General features: G+C 37.5%; 1 long non-coding RNA gene across 1 annotated transcript in view; it reads left to right on the top strand.

Annotated features, from left to right (window-relative positions):
* The window catches only part of LOC105523900, a 32352-nt gene extending 19738 nt beyond the window's left edge, over nt 1-12614 (top strand). The window contains exons 2-3 of the long non-coding RNA XR_001003663.1: nt 11249-11305; nt 12370-12614. This is a non-coding gene — a long non-coding RNA (uncharacterized LOC105523900). The remainder of the gene's footprint in view (nt 1-11248; nt 11306-12369) is intronic.
* The last annotated feature ends 407 nt before the right edge of the window (nt 12615-13021 follow it).

The raw sequence follows: 13021 nt of genomic DNA, 5'->3' as shown, positions 1-13021 counted from the left end.
TCCTCTGTGTATGAAGTGTATATTATTTATAGCTATTTAAAGCTACTAAAAGAAAATTGAAAAAGGTAATTTAAAAGTGTTTACTTTCTCTTAACCTTTTTCATTTTGACTTATTCCAACCATTGCCACCATACATAGAACCTTTCCCATTCTAAAGGAGACAGAGACCACTTTGTAGAACAAAAGTGGCTTTAAACACTTATCTTGTGGTCTTGGGAGAGTGGAAAAAAGAGGGGGGAGGGGAGGAAAGTAAGGAGGGCAGAAGAAAGGACTCCTTTCTAACAAACCTTTTAAGAGCAATATTCTTAGAAATATTTAACTCCTATAAACTTTGCCAAGTGCTTAAAAAAAAAAAAAAAAAGAGTAGAGGAGACAGTAATAATAGTGGGCTATAAAGGTGGAAGGAAGACAACAAAGATAACTCCAGGAAAGGGACAATGCCTGTGCACTGACCCTGGGGAAGGAAGCAGGGGCATATACGTCTGGACCCTTGAGTTGCAAAGCACTTGACCTTCAGTTTCTCTGTGGATGATGTGAAATAAAGAGCATCCCCCTCTTTTTATTTTAATTCCAGTTAACCTAAGTGCATGAAACTTGACAACTGGGTCATCTTTCCCCTTAGTGCTAATGAGAAATTTTGAACTGAGTAATTTCACATGTATGAGCTGGATTATCTATCAAAATGATTTCCTGAAAAAATTGGATAGTGATATACTGTGGATATTATTTATACATAATACTATTGACATACTGTAGATATTATTTTAAAGGGCCTCAGAACTTTTCTTTGCACATGATCCATTGTAAGAAATACATTTTATATCACAACACACATATGCATACATGTAAATCTAAATTACTGAAATGGAAGTTTCATTTAAAAAATACTTTCCCGGCTGGGCGTGGTGGCTGATACCTGTAATCTCAGCACTTTGGGAGGCCGAGGCGGGCGGATCACCTGTCGGGAGTTCAAAACCAGCCTGACCAACATGGAGAAGCCCCATCTCTACTAAAAATACAAAAATTAGCCAGGCGAGGTGGCACATGCCTGCAATCCCAGCTACTTGGGAGGCTGAGGCAGGAGAATCCCTTGAACCCAGGAGGCGGAGGTTGCAGTGAGCTGAGATCGTGCCATTGCACTCCAGCCTGGGCAACAAGAACGGAACTCCATCTCAAAAAAACAAAAAAACAAAAACATAAACATAAACAAACAAAAAAATTGAACAAAAAATACTTTTCCTTACTAGGCATGGTGCATTCTGATATTTTTCCATTTCACTGTATTTTTTTTTTTTAAATTCTGGGTTCTAATCCATTAGATTGATTTTACCACCTACGAAAGAATTGAGACTCAGAGTATGAGTCAGAATCACAAACATAAACAAATCAGAGTGCTCGTTGTACTCGAGAATAATATGAAATTCAAGTGTATTTTATTTGAAACAAACAAGTCTGCTAAATCCAGAAGTTATCAAATTTGTGTTTTGTTTGTCATAATGTAAAACTTCAAATTTTTCAGAACCAGGTATTCTTCCAATTAGTATGTGGCTTATGCTGGCAAAAGACGATTTGGCAGCAAAACTCTTTTAAATATTAGACATTTTGCAATGAGAAGAATAGTGACTTCTCAGTTCTGGGGGCTCTTAGTATAAAGCTGGGGCCTTAGATAAGACAGAAAATCTTCTAAATAGAGAATTGCAAGAAGGAACTGACAACAATTGGAGATAGAAAAGGGTTCTTAAAAATTGCAAAATACTAACTAACACATTGCACACTTACCATTGAATTTAGCTTTCCACAGGATAATGAATGCTTCCAAGAATTTCACAAAGTGTCTTAAAGTTTTGTGTTCCAATGCCCTGCTCAATAAATGCAGGATTCCCCTCTGTGTTATTCCTTCAATCATTAAAAATATATTTGTTAAACATGCACAATATGTCCAGAGATGCAGAAAGCAATAAAATTTAAAAAGCTGTCCTCAGGGCTCCTACAATTAGTTAGAAGGGATAAAAGATGAGCAAAAATATCCTAAAATGGATGCTCATCCCCAGTAAGCGGGGAGCTCCCCCTATTTCTTTTCTCTTGCCACAGTAACTCAGTTCCTTTGATTACTGGCTACTTCTTTATTATACAGCTCTGGTTGTTTTTACATTGAATGGTTCCTTCAGTGACATCAGTCCAAATTCTATTTCTGTCCTTGGTGTCCATATAGGTAAAAAAGAAACAAATTTAGAGTAAACTCCACTTTACCAGATTGACATCAAGAGGGGAGACACATTCCTAAGACCCCATGAAAATCTGAGCGGGACACACCCACTGGCATCCCAGTTTGAGAAAGGGCAACTCCTGGACTGAATCCTAAAGCAGAATCAGAACCATAGACTATTTTAGTTGACAGAGACCCTTCAAAGATATTTAGCTAACTTCTATAATTCTTTAAATAGGAAAATGAGTTTGCAACCTAATCTACTAAAATATTTTCTAGGAAACGTGATTCTGATTTCATCAAGGACATCAGTGGGAAAATAGGATTCACTTTTCAGAAGTTTAATTAAGTCAACTTTGCTGCAACAGATTTTTTTTTTTTCTCTTGAGGTGGATATTTCATATGGTTTAGCCTCTAAAGTAACCTTAAACATAAGGCTCTGGGCTTTTTGATGAAGAATTTGTGTATGTAACATCCCCAAGTGAGCTGAAGTTAAGAAGAACTAGTATGAACAACTAATAAATTGTAGTACAGGCTACAATTTACGTAGTACATAGCTTTTTCAAGCTATGGATTATTATTGTTATTATACTATAGTCACAATTTACAATGCATGTTCACAAACCTGCTCTTTTTAAGCCTTACAATAATCTTTGAAGTAGGTTTTCTAAATCTTTCTTTCACAAAAGGAAACTAAGAAAGAATTCCTCTTACACTCATAGGAAATGAGAACTGGAATAGTATAAGTATTTTCTAGTTTAACCCCTTGATTTCGTAGAACCCGAGGCATATAAGGGTTAAGCAATGTGGTAGATTTAAGACTAGAACTCAGGAATAAGACTCTCAGGAGACCTCTTTGCTCAATATTCTGCACATATTTGCCAGAATCCTGTGGGAGTAATCTGTAAATCTCATCAGATTCCTCTAAACATTTATGAATTGGACCATGTTATACCTCGTGTTATGCAAACTTGTTTCCTCACTTGGCTATAACTTGGACATCTTTCTATGTTGATACCTATGTTGGGATCTCATTGTTATTTTTGAAGGGTGAATTAATTGGTACTCAGTAAGTATGCTCCAACTCAGTGATACCTATTATTTGTGCCAGTGTCAGTCTTGACTTGTCTGTGCCTGTGCCATATTAGTTATTAAATATTTTGAAGAATGATTCCTAGTCCTTTCTCCGTATTCCAAAACAGAGCAGCTGTATCTCTCAAATCTTGAATGTAACCCACCATGTTTCTCAACAAACCTAAAGCTCAACAAAAGCTAGAACTATGTGATAAGCATGCAGATCTTCACAATGCAAGGCAGACAATCTGGTATTCTGAAAACAAGACTGAGGTCTTTCTGTAGATGCCTAGGCCATATGTGGAAGTTGACACTTGGCAGTAACAGGTAACTTTTGTTATTTTACTTTCCACAAGAGTTCTGACTGTTAGAGAACCTTCCATGGGTATTCTAATCATTTCTGCTCTTATGGGCAAATTTAAAGACATTGTAATCTTTAATGATAGTCTCTGAGAGGTAAGAAAGCAGGATTTCTTCCTCCGTACCATCCTGAGTCACAATTGCACATGCGCAAACAGTTGAGCAGAATATCCTTTGATGAAGTCACCAAAATGGCTGAAAAGGGCAATGATTTGATTGATGGCAAAATCAGATATTTGCCATTTGATGGTAGAATTGGATAAGGAAATATTTTGGAATCTCCTCTCAATTTTCTCATCAAGTATAGTTTTGACAGAATGCAGAATGTAAAGTGGTTTTTTTTTTTTACTCCTAACTTCAAGATAGAAAACTTTCACCACCCTTGTGAATTCCTAATGAATTCGGTATTACTAAGTTTCATGTGTTGCCAACATTTATGCCTTTCTGAAAAATAAGCAACTCCATGGCGTTTTAAATTAGATATTTGTGATTTTGACTCATGTGTCTGTCAAAATGACAGTTACAGTGCCACTTTGGGCTATTGAGATTTGCAGCATTTTGGAAAATCGAACTTCTTCCTTTGCAATAAATGTGAAACCATAATTGATGTGAGTTCCTTTTCTTTTTCCCTGTCATCATCAACTAACCCCCAAAATAATAATAATGTAATTATGAGGAGTACTGTGGGAAAGTTTCTGGTCAGGCTGGTTGAGCAATGAATGAAGGTGATAGTGGTGATGGGTGGTGTAGTTGTTTTATCCAGGGAGTCAAGCTTTTTAGATCTCTGACAAATGGAATTACTCTTTTTTTTTCATTTACACATTTGCTCACAGCATAATACCTGGTGCCATTTAATGGAACCTATTACCCAATCTAAACAAATTTACTTTAATAATCCACTTATTTCTGTAATCATGATGTATTCAACTTATGGGCTAGAAGAAATAGAAGAAGAAACAAATACATTTTGAAAGTCTAAAAGCTCCTATTATCATGTTATCAAGGCATAACTTGATAGGGCCTAAAAGCCCTATTTTTGCTTTATCAAGGCAAACTTTAAATGAAAATAAAACTTATATTCATCTTAAAACAGAAAACATTCTGCTCATGGTAAGACACAGAGCAGTGTGAATTACACACATGCATGATGACATCAGAAGTAGCCAACAAACATGCTCCGACTTGAATGAATGTAGGACCAACTCTCAATGTGTTCTCATTCAAACTTCAGCATACTGCACCAGTCTATGTGATTTGGTTTAGGTTTTCTTATTTTAGGTACGTTTATGAAAATGACAGATGTTGCTTTAAACCCTTCCTCTCCTGCCACTCACCCAACATGCACACAATTAAATTATATAATTGTGTATTATTGTCAAATGACAGATAGTCTATTTCTGGAGGTTTGGTTACACTACCCTCAATTTTCTAGTGTACCAACAAGCCTATTGACAACATCTACATATTTGCTCTTAGATATTCCTTCTTTGATCTAAGGAACTGAATCCTGTTTAAATGAAACCAAATAAAGATTGTATCAGTCATTAACACCATAGCCTAAATTGTGGAATTCAGGTAATTAGCATTTATTACAGGGCTTTTGAGGGCCTTGTCAGGTCCAGTGGCAGTAAAGACATGCCCTTGAGGAGTTTTGACTTTTGTCAATATTTCATTTGCTAATGTTGGACAAGTTGATTCACTTTTGGGCTGAAGTTTGTCATCTGTGAATTGAAGGGACTGGATTAGAGCAATGGCTTTTTAAATATCTGGGGATTTCCAGGCTCTCCCTCTGGAAAGAAAAGGGGTTGAAACCAGTGTAGCTCTTGGTTCACTTATTTATACCTTAGGCCTTTTTGAAACTTTTTTTTTTGGAGAAAGAGATTTTCAGCTAAAATATTAAAAATTAACAGTTCTGGAAATAACCCTACTGGATGATTTTCAAAAATTTTTAAAAAATTGTTGCCTCCAGTGGCATTCAACATTCTGTAATTTGACCCTATTTTCTCTATTCACAATAGGATAACCTCCTAAGAGGACATTTTCACTGAGAAGAGAGAAGTCCAGTAGGGCACTCTCTGGGGGTTTCTTGACATTGGTCAGACAAAGACCTAAAGTGTTTAGGGCTGTGTGTGCCAGTGTGGATGTGCAGGAGGTTGCACCCAAGCTCAGCTTGACAATTTATCAAATTTGCCAAAGGTTAGGCCTGGGGCTCACCAGAGCCTGGGCCACCAACTTTGTGAGAAAAAATTTCCCTCTGAGGAACTTAATTTCCACCAATTCTTCCACTTCAGAAATGTCATTTCTCTCTAAGAAGTGCATTTCCTGCTACTTTTCAGAAAGAAGTTTGGGGCTTCAATAATTCCACTGGCTACATTTCAGCAGGCAAAATGTAACTTAAAAATAGACATAGGAAAAAGGAACTTTCAACACAATAATCTCATCTGATATGGAGAAACTTTAAATACAAACCACATTATGCCTTTGGCTCTTTTCCTCCAGCCTCAACTTGGAATATTTTCTGGAATTGTTCCAAAAAAACTCTCTTAACAATGTCAAAAAAATGTTAGGACACTCTTTCAACAGTCCTTTAAAATATTAGGAAGTGCAGAAATCACTAACTGATTTGAACTGACCAAAACAGAGAAGGGCTTGTTGCTTGGCATTATTTTTATGATGCTCAGATAAAATCTCTTCTTGGATTGACAATATAAATGGAAAAGATTGAAAGCTATCTGGGATCTTTTTATTGGGGGTCTTAGGGTTTGAGGCTTAAGAAAAGCCCCACACTTCCTTAACTTCCCACCATTAAACTCTGAACTTTAGGACCGAAATAAAATCCGCGGGGCAAATTTACAAGGGCCTCCGTATGGCTGTCCTAGTCGGGGAAAACACAAGGGGAGAGAGCTGAACCTGGGAATCTTAGCATCTTCATGTTGGTCCTGACTGCAACAGCATGTGTGGTTGGGGATCTGAGATAGTCTCTACATTCCAGAACAAAGAGGAATATCAGTAAAGTAGGAAGATGTCCCAGAGACTGCAGAGACATAGCCAAGTAAAGGTAAGTAAACAGTGATAGTTAGCTTGAGGACTAAGGTAGAGGTAAAATGGAATTGTCCATGCCGAACCCTCAACGATCTTTGAAACTGCTCAGCCTTTTAAGTGACTTCTGGTCAAGAAGAAGCCTGAATTTTCGTAGTGTGGCAGGTGTAGACTTTATTACGTGCCATTGTCCCTGAGACAGCTTTTTACTGAAAGAGGAGGAATTTTAAAATATGTCAAGTGTATTAGTCCATTTTCACACTGATGATAAAGGCATACCTAAAACTGGGTAATTAATATAGGAAAAAGGGATTAATGAACTTACAGTTCCACATGGTTGGGGAGGCCTCACAATCATGGCAGAAGGCAAGGAGAAGCAAGTCACATCTTACATGGGAGGCAGCAGACAAGAGAGAGCTTGTGCAGGGAACTCCTCTTTCTAAAACCATCGGATCTCGTGAGACTTACTCACTATCACGAGAACAGCGTGGGAAAGACCTGCCCCTATGATTCAATTACTTCTCACTGGGTCCCTCCTACAACACGTGGGAATTCAACGTGAGATTTGGGTGGGGACACAGTCAAACCATATCATCAGAATAATACAGATGCCCAGTGAGTTCTAATGATAAATATTTTCCTCCAGCTAGGAGGATCAGAACAAGTGTGAGGTACTTGACTAGAGCCATGGGTTGGGCACTAAGAAAAAGTCTTGCTTCACACACCAGACTACCCAGATGAGGACTGGTCTTTCTCTGATCTTTGTAGTCCTTCTTGGAAAGGTATCATTCATAGTGACAGTATCTAACTTGGCTCAGACTTGGTCCTCAGTGAGGCAGTATTTATAAAACGAGTTTATTGCTAGTTGGTAAAGATGTTCAGAAGATGTACTCTGTGCCAAATGTTGTTTGTTTGGGTTTTTTTTGGTAAGTCCAAGGTAGGCCTTTGAGTGTCACTTCTTTCTATCAGTTCTCTCTTTCTTTCTTTCTTTCTTTCTTTCTTTCTTTCTTTCTTTCTTTCTTTCTTTCTTTCTTTCTTTCTTTCTTTCTTTCTTTCTTTTTCTGTGGAGTTTCACTCTTGTTGCCTATGCTGGAGTGCAATGGCAGGATCTTGGCTTACTGCAACCGCTGTTCAAGCGATTCTCCTGCCTCAGCCTCCCAAGTAGCTGGGATTACAGGCATGAGCCACCACACCTGGCTAATTTTGTGTTTTTAGTAGAGATGGGGTTTCTCCATGTTGGTCAGGCTGATCTCGAACTCCCGCCCTCAGGTGATCTGCCCGTCTTGGCCTCCCAAAGTGTAGGGATTATAGGCGTGAGCCAGCATGCCCGGCCAGTTTTCTTTCTTTATGACTTTTCTGCATATGAAGGTGTAGAGTGTGATGTTTTCTATATACTTTGAATTTCTAAAAAAAAGGCTTTTTTATAGAAAAAAGTCAAACCACAGTATATTTTGTGTTTTTAAAATAATACAATACTTTCTGTTAAATTGATTATATTGTGTATTGCACAATACTATTTTATAATTCTGCTGACTCCTAGTAATGGATCTACAACCCTGTGTTGAAAGAAGACTGTGTTCTCATGAAGAACCAAAACAATAGAATCTCATACAATGGGCCTGTGCCTCCAAGTACATTATCAGTGACTTCTGATTTTTGTGGTATCTGTAGTCAGTGAAACTACAAAGTGAGATAATTTGGAACTTAGGGAGGCTAGATAAGAGAGAAAGCAAAACTTCAAAATATGAGACTGGTTTGGTCAAGACCAAGGAACCATGAACTATTTCAGACTCAGAAGGAAAAAAGGGGAACTTGAAAGTGACTATAATAAATAGACCCCAATCTGCTGTTCCAAGATTGGCTTCTACTTGATGGGAAAATTGTGGTTCCCCAAAGTAAAGACAATAAATTTGATTAAGGGATCTGCCTGGAAAAGGGAGTGTACTCTGACCTCTGGGAGAGAGTTTTGCCTCACCACATCCCATGTGTACACTGGATGAGTAATATTTATTATTGAGCCATGTGATGGAACGATGAACAAAGGTTGTCTATCCTGTGTCTATCACTGCAATTGCTCCTCTTGTAAATGTGATATATTGCTGGCCACCCTCAGCTGTTTTTGAAGCAGAAACCAATGCTATTTTGTAAATAGAGCTTAGAACCCCGGACATGTACTAGGACAGCTTATCAAACATATTACATGTTCACTCTCATGCTCAGTTGCAGAAGGATCTCCCAGCACTTCCTTTGCCATGGGGCTATGCTTTGATTGGCTGTGAATGATGTCATCACACTGTTTACTTTTTTTAGTGAAGGCAAAGATCTGAATGTGATATGCATGTGCACACGTTAAGTAATGGGAGAAACTCTACCCATAGATTTCGAGCCATGTCGTAGTCATTTACTATGAGCCTATGATGTGACAACTTGGTAAAACACAAATCAATTGTGTGTCCTTTGGTGATTTACAACTTTTGGAAGTTTCTGTTTGTCTTGGATGCTTCTTCTTGGACTATCTTTGTAAGTTTAGTATTTGGGTCCTACTGTTAACAAACTGGTTTTTTTCTGCAAACATAGGGCAATCTGCTAGGCACAATTTGAAATGAAATTTACAGATAAAATTCTGCCTTGACAAAATTTTAAGACAAATAGGCTTTGTTTATCATTGACAGTTGAACTGACGGGTCTTTTCAGCTCATTTATACAAAGCAGAACATGTCTGGGAGAAAAGATATTTGATTAGGTGGTATAAGAAAATTATTAATGCATTTTTGAGCTTAGAGAAGACTAGATTCCTCTCTGGCATTTCTAGGGAGGTAGGAAAATGTTCAATGTTAAGGTTCAAAAATAACTGATTAAACCATAGAATTGAACGTATGCAATACTGGTCAGCGAATGTCATGGAATAGACCAACAAATTTTCAGGAGGGATGAATCCTACCAAAATGTCTTCAAAGTTTTGTTTTTTTTTTTTCTAAGTATGATTTCATTCTGCTCTATGCCAGGTATATTCCAGAAATTTGGGTTGCACAGTTAAAATAAGAATAATAATATTTTTACAATTACTTCTATTATAGTTTGAAGGTACAATGTCCAATAAAAAGCTAAGGACTCTAGGTAAATAAAAACTAGGCTTAAGAACCCAAGAGGGCATCCTGAGGCAACGTCAGTTTTGGACATTTAAGGCTTTCATATCCTCATTAATCCATCCACACGATAAGCCTAACAAATATTTGTTGATGCTGATGACGGCTATTTCACATGATTTCAGCATATTCATTAGAAGCATCTACATACCAAAATATTCCTCGAAGTTGATTCTTGATTCATTGACAACTTTGGCTGGTACCACGGGATTTCCAGAAGTTGCATTGTTCTTTCTGGGCATTCAGCGTAACTCATTCACTTGAAACTGCTTTCCTGGACAAAATGTGTTTCTAGGTCTAAGGTGAGAGAAAAATAAATAAATAAATAAATAAATAAATAAATAAAAGAATGAAATGTGTTATGCTTTTATTATAGCACACTGATTTTCTAAAAGGCTAAATTACATTATATAGATAGATATAATTTTGGGTTCTCATTGGAATGTGTATTTGTCTAGAACCTATTAAACTTCTTTAAAAGATTTGTAGGCACTATCCAAAAATTCTCTAAAATATTTAAAATCTTGAACTTAGATAAAATTGTTGTAAAATTTATTTAAAGTTAGGAAGTTCTGTAAGGGGTTGTAAATTGCCAGCCTGCTCTGTGCTTTGTAGAATCACGGCTTGAACAGGGCCACGATGACTTCAGGATGATCTATGACCCATAGCATCCACTCTGTTGTCAGACACTGCCTATGATGCAGAACTTACCTTTCATGATAAGCCTTCCACCTTTATATGTCTTTCAGAGGAAATTTATTTGCTTGGCCTTGGGTTACAGGTTTAACTTTTCTGGGTCTCAGTTTTTTCACTTGTCAAGGTGTTCAGTCATTTTTGAATTTCTACTATGGGTCAAGCAATCCCAAATCCCAGATATTTTCTTGTGGGGGCTGGAGGAGGACCAAGGCAGGGTACACATAAGCAGAAAAATGAAATGAAATAATGTGCACAGAAGTTTTAGGCATTAGGGAAAAAAGTTAGCTTTTCCAGGGGAAAGGCTGGGACATTAACAGTTATAAAGACACTATGGTGAGCCATTTAATAAGGTTCAAGGAATTCTGAGGACACTGAAGAGCACTGGGAACATCACTATTTGATTCTTTACCAGCTCCTTCCCCTCCAAGCTCATGAAACTGATTTTCCTTAAAAACAGGTTAGTGGCTCTGTTCTCCGGATCAGGATTTCACCCTAGGTTCTCCCATCCACTGCCTCCGGAGTCCCCTAGACTGTACATGCCCATGAAGGCAGGGACCCCATCTATTTAGTTCATCTTTCATCCATATCACCAAACCGAAACCTGACATGGAGATCCCAATAAGTATTTGCCGAATAAAAAAATACATGGACCATATCCAGAAGGTAAAGGGGAGCTACTACAGGAAGTTACACAAAATAGTGACATGCTTTTCTCTTCCCTCATTAGGCCACCTGGAAGCATAATTCTGGTAGCAATGGGGACGTGGGTCAAAGGGTGCTTGAGGTAAGGAGGCCTGGTAGGATGGTATTGCAATAATTCAAGTAAGGAGTGATAAGCAGGTGAACTAGGGTGATTCCAAGGATACTGGGGTTAGCCTTGATGGCTTACTGGCCATCTGTATCATTTGGATAAGCATCCTGTTATTGACAGTTGAAAATATCCTAACGAAAACAGCTGGAGCTATCCATTTGGTAGTCACCAGCCAATGGGTGACTGCTAAAGCCAGGGATGTTACAGAGACTGCCTGGGAAAGGTAGGTTGAGAATGGAGTTCTGTGTACTTTACATTTGTGATTGCATTCAATTCTGAATTCTAGCCTATGACCCAAGAGGCCCTAAAGCATCAAGACACATCTTCTTCCACTTAGTTTGAAGGTTATTGTGTGGAATGAGTGAGATAATGTAATGTGCTTAGCACATAGTATTCAATAAAGGTTACCTGGCATGATTATGAATAATTTAATATATAATTTATAGCTAATGATGGAAATACACCAACATATGTGCTTATTTAATTTTTCTTCTGCTTGCTTTAATTTGCCTCTCACTTCCAAGCAGAACGTTCCTCCTCCCTCCCTCTCTTTCTATCTGCCAGGGACAACTTAACCATTAGACACAGTGGACCTGTTGTTTAGGCCCACAGCACTTTTAGGAGCACACAAAAATGTTTTTATTTCTTTCAAAATCAGAAGAAAAAGATGAACTTTCAGGTTGAAGAAAATATTTTTATACATAATGTAAGTGTATTCATCTTCATTTCAATGCAGTAGTAAAATAGAAATTTCAATTTTTTTTCATGGAGAAAGAAGCCCACAAAAGGCAGGATGCAGCCCTGTTGCCTTTCCCCTTTGAGTTGCTGTTTTTCTCTCTTTGTTATTCTCTCCATCTTCCTCTCCTCCTTGCCTTCAACCCACTCTTTACTGTTGTAATTCCTAGTATTCTTCTACTTCTAGCATTATTTGGCCTATATCCATTTGACTCCTTCATATTAAGTGAAAAATTAAAATAACATAAAAACTAGCATTTTCCTTGCATTGGTTTTCCTTTCCTGCGTCTTTAATTCCTCAGGTTATCAGCTTTCAGAGTGAAGACACATAATCCCTGTTAGAGTGGAAGACTTAAAATCGAGTTTGAGACACACCTTCTGAAGCTGCAGCCTCTTGGGAGCCTGATCACCAGTGAAGAGTGTTGCTGCTTTGCATTTTTCACACTTGAACACAGTGAAGAAGATGAACATTAATTAGGATTATAATGCCATGAAGGCTTACTGTGCTGTAAGAACTCACAAGAAAGAAAATGCCATTTCTTTTTTTTGGATGCAATTCTGAGTGTCATGTATGTATTAGTTCTTGGGCCCAAGCCAAGTTACTTTAGGGGTGATATACAATCTGTTATTTTTAGATCATATTGGGTAAGGGTGTAGGCTATTATTTTAGGATAGTAAGAGAAGATAAGTTTGTCTAATTTTAGATGATCAAGTTTCCTAATATGAATCTTCCTTTAGAAAGTATTTTTGAAATGTTATCGTTTATAGTTCAAGCTTATGGAGAACTTAATGTTGGAAGTATTCCTTAGTTCAAGGGGATTTCATGCCTGGGTAATTTTCGAGTTTGATTGTTTTCTAGCTTACTTGCCTGACTTAGGATCCTTACTGCTTCTTAAATTTCACAAATAGTGAGTTAAAAAGAAAAAGCAAACACACCAAAAACAAACCAATACT

This window comes from Colobus angolensis, unplaced genomic scaffold (genome assembly GCF_000951035.1).
Source record: "Colobus angolensis palliatus isolate OR3802 unplaced genomic scaffold, Cang.pa_1.0 Scaffold48, whole genome shotgun sequence".
NCBI lineage: Eukaryota > Metazoa > Chordata > Mammalia > Primates > Cercopithecidae > Colobus > Colobus angolensis.
The sequence above is the reverse complement of the archived record's forward strand: the minus strand, read 5'-3'. Positions and strand labels throughout refer to the sequence as shown.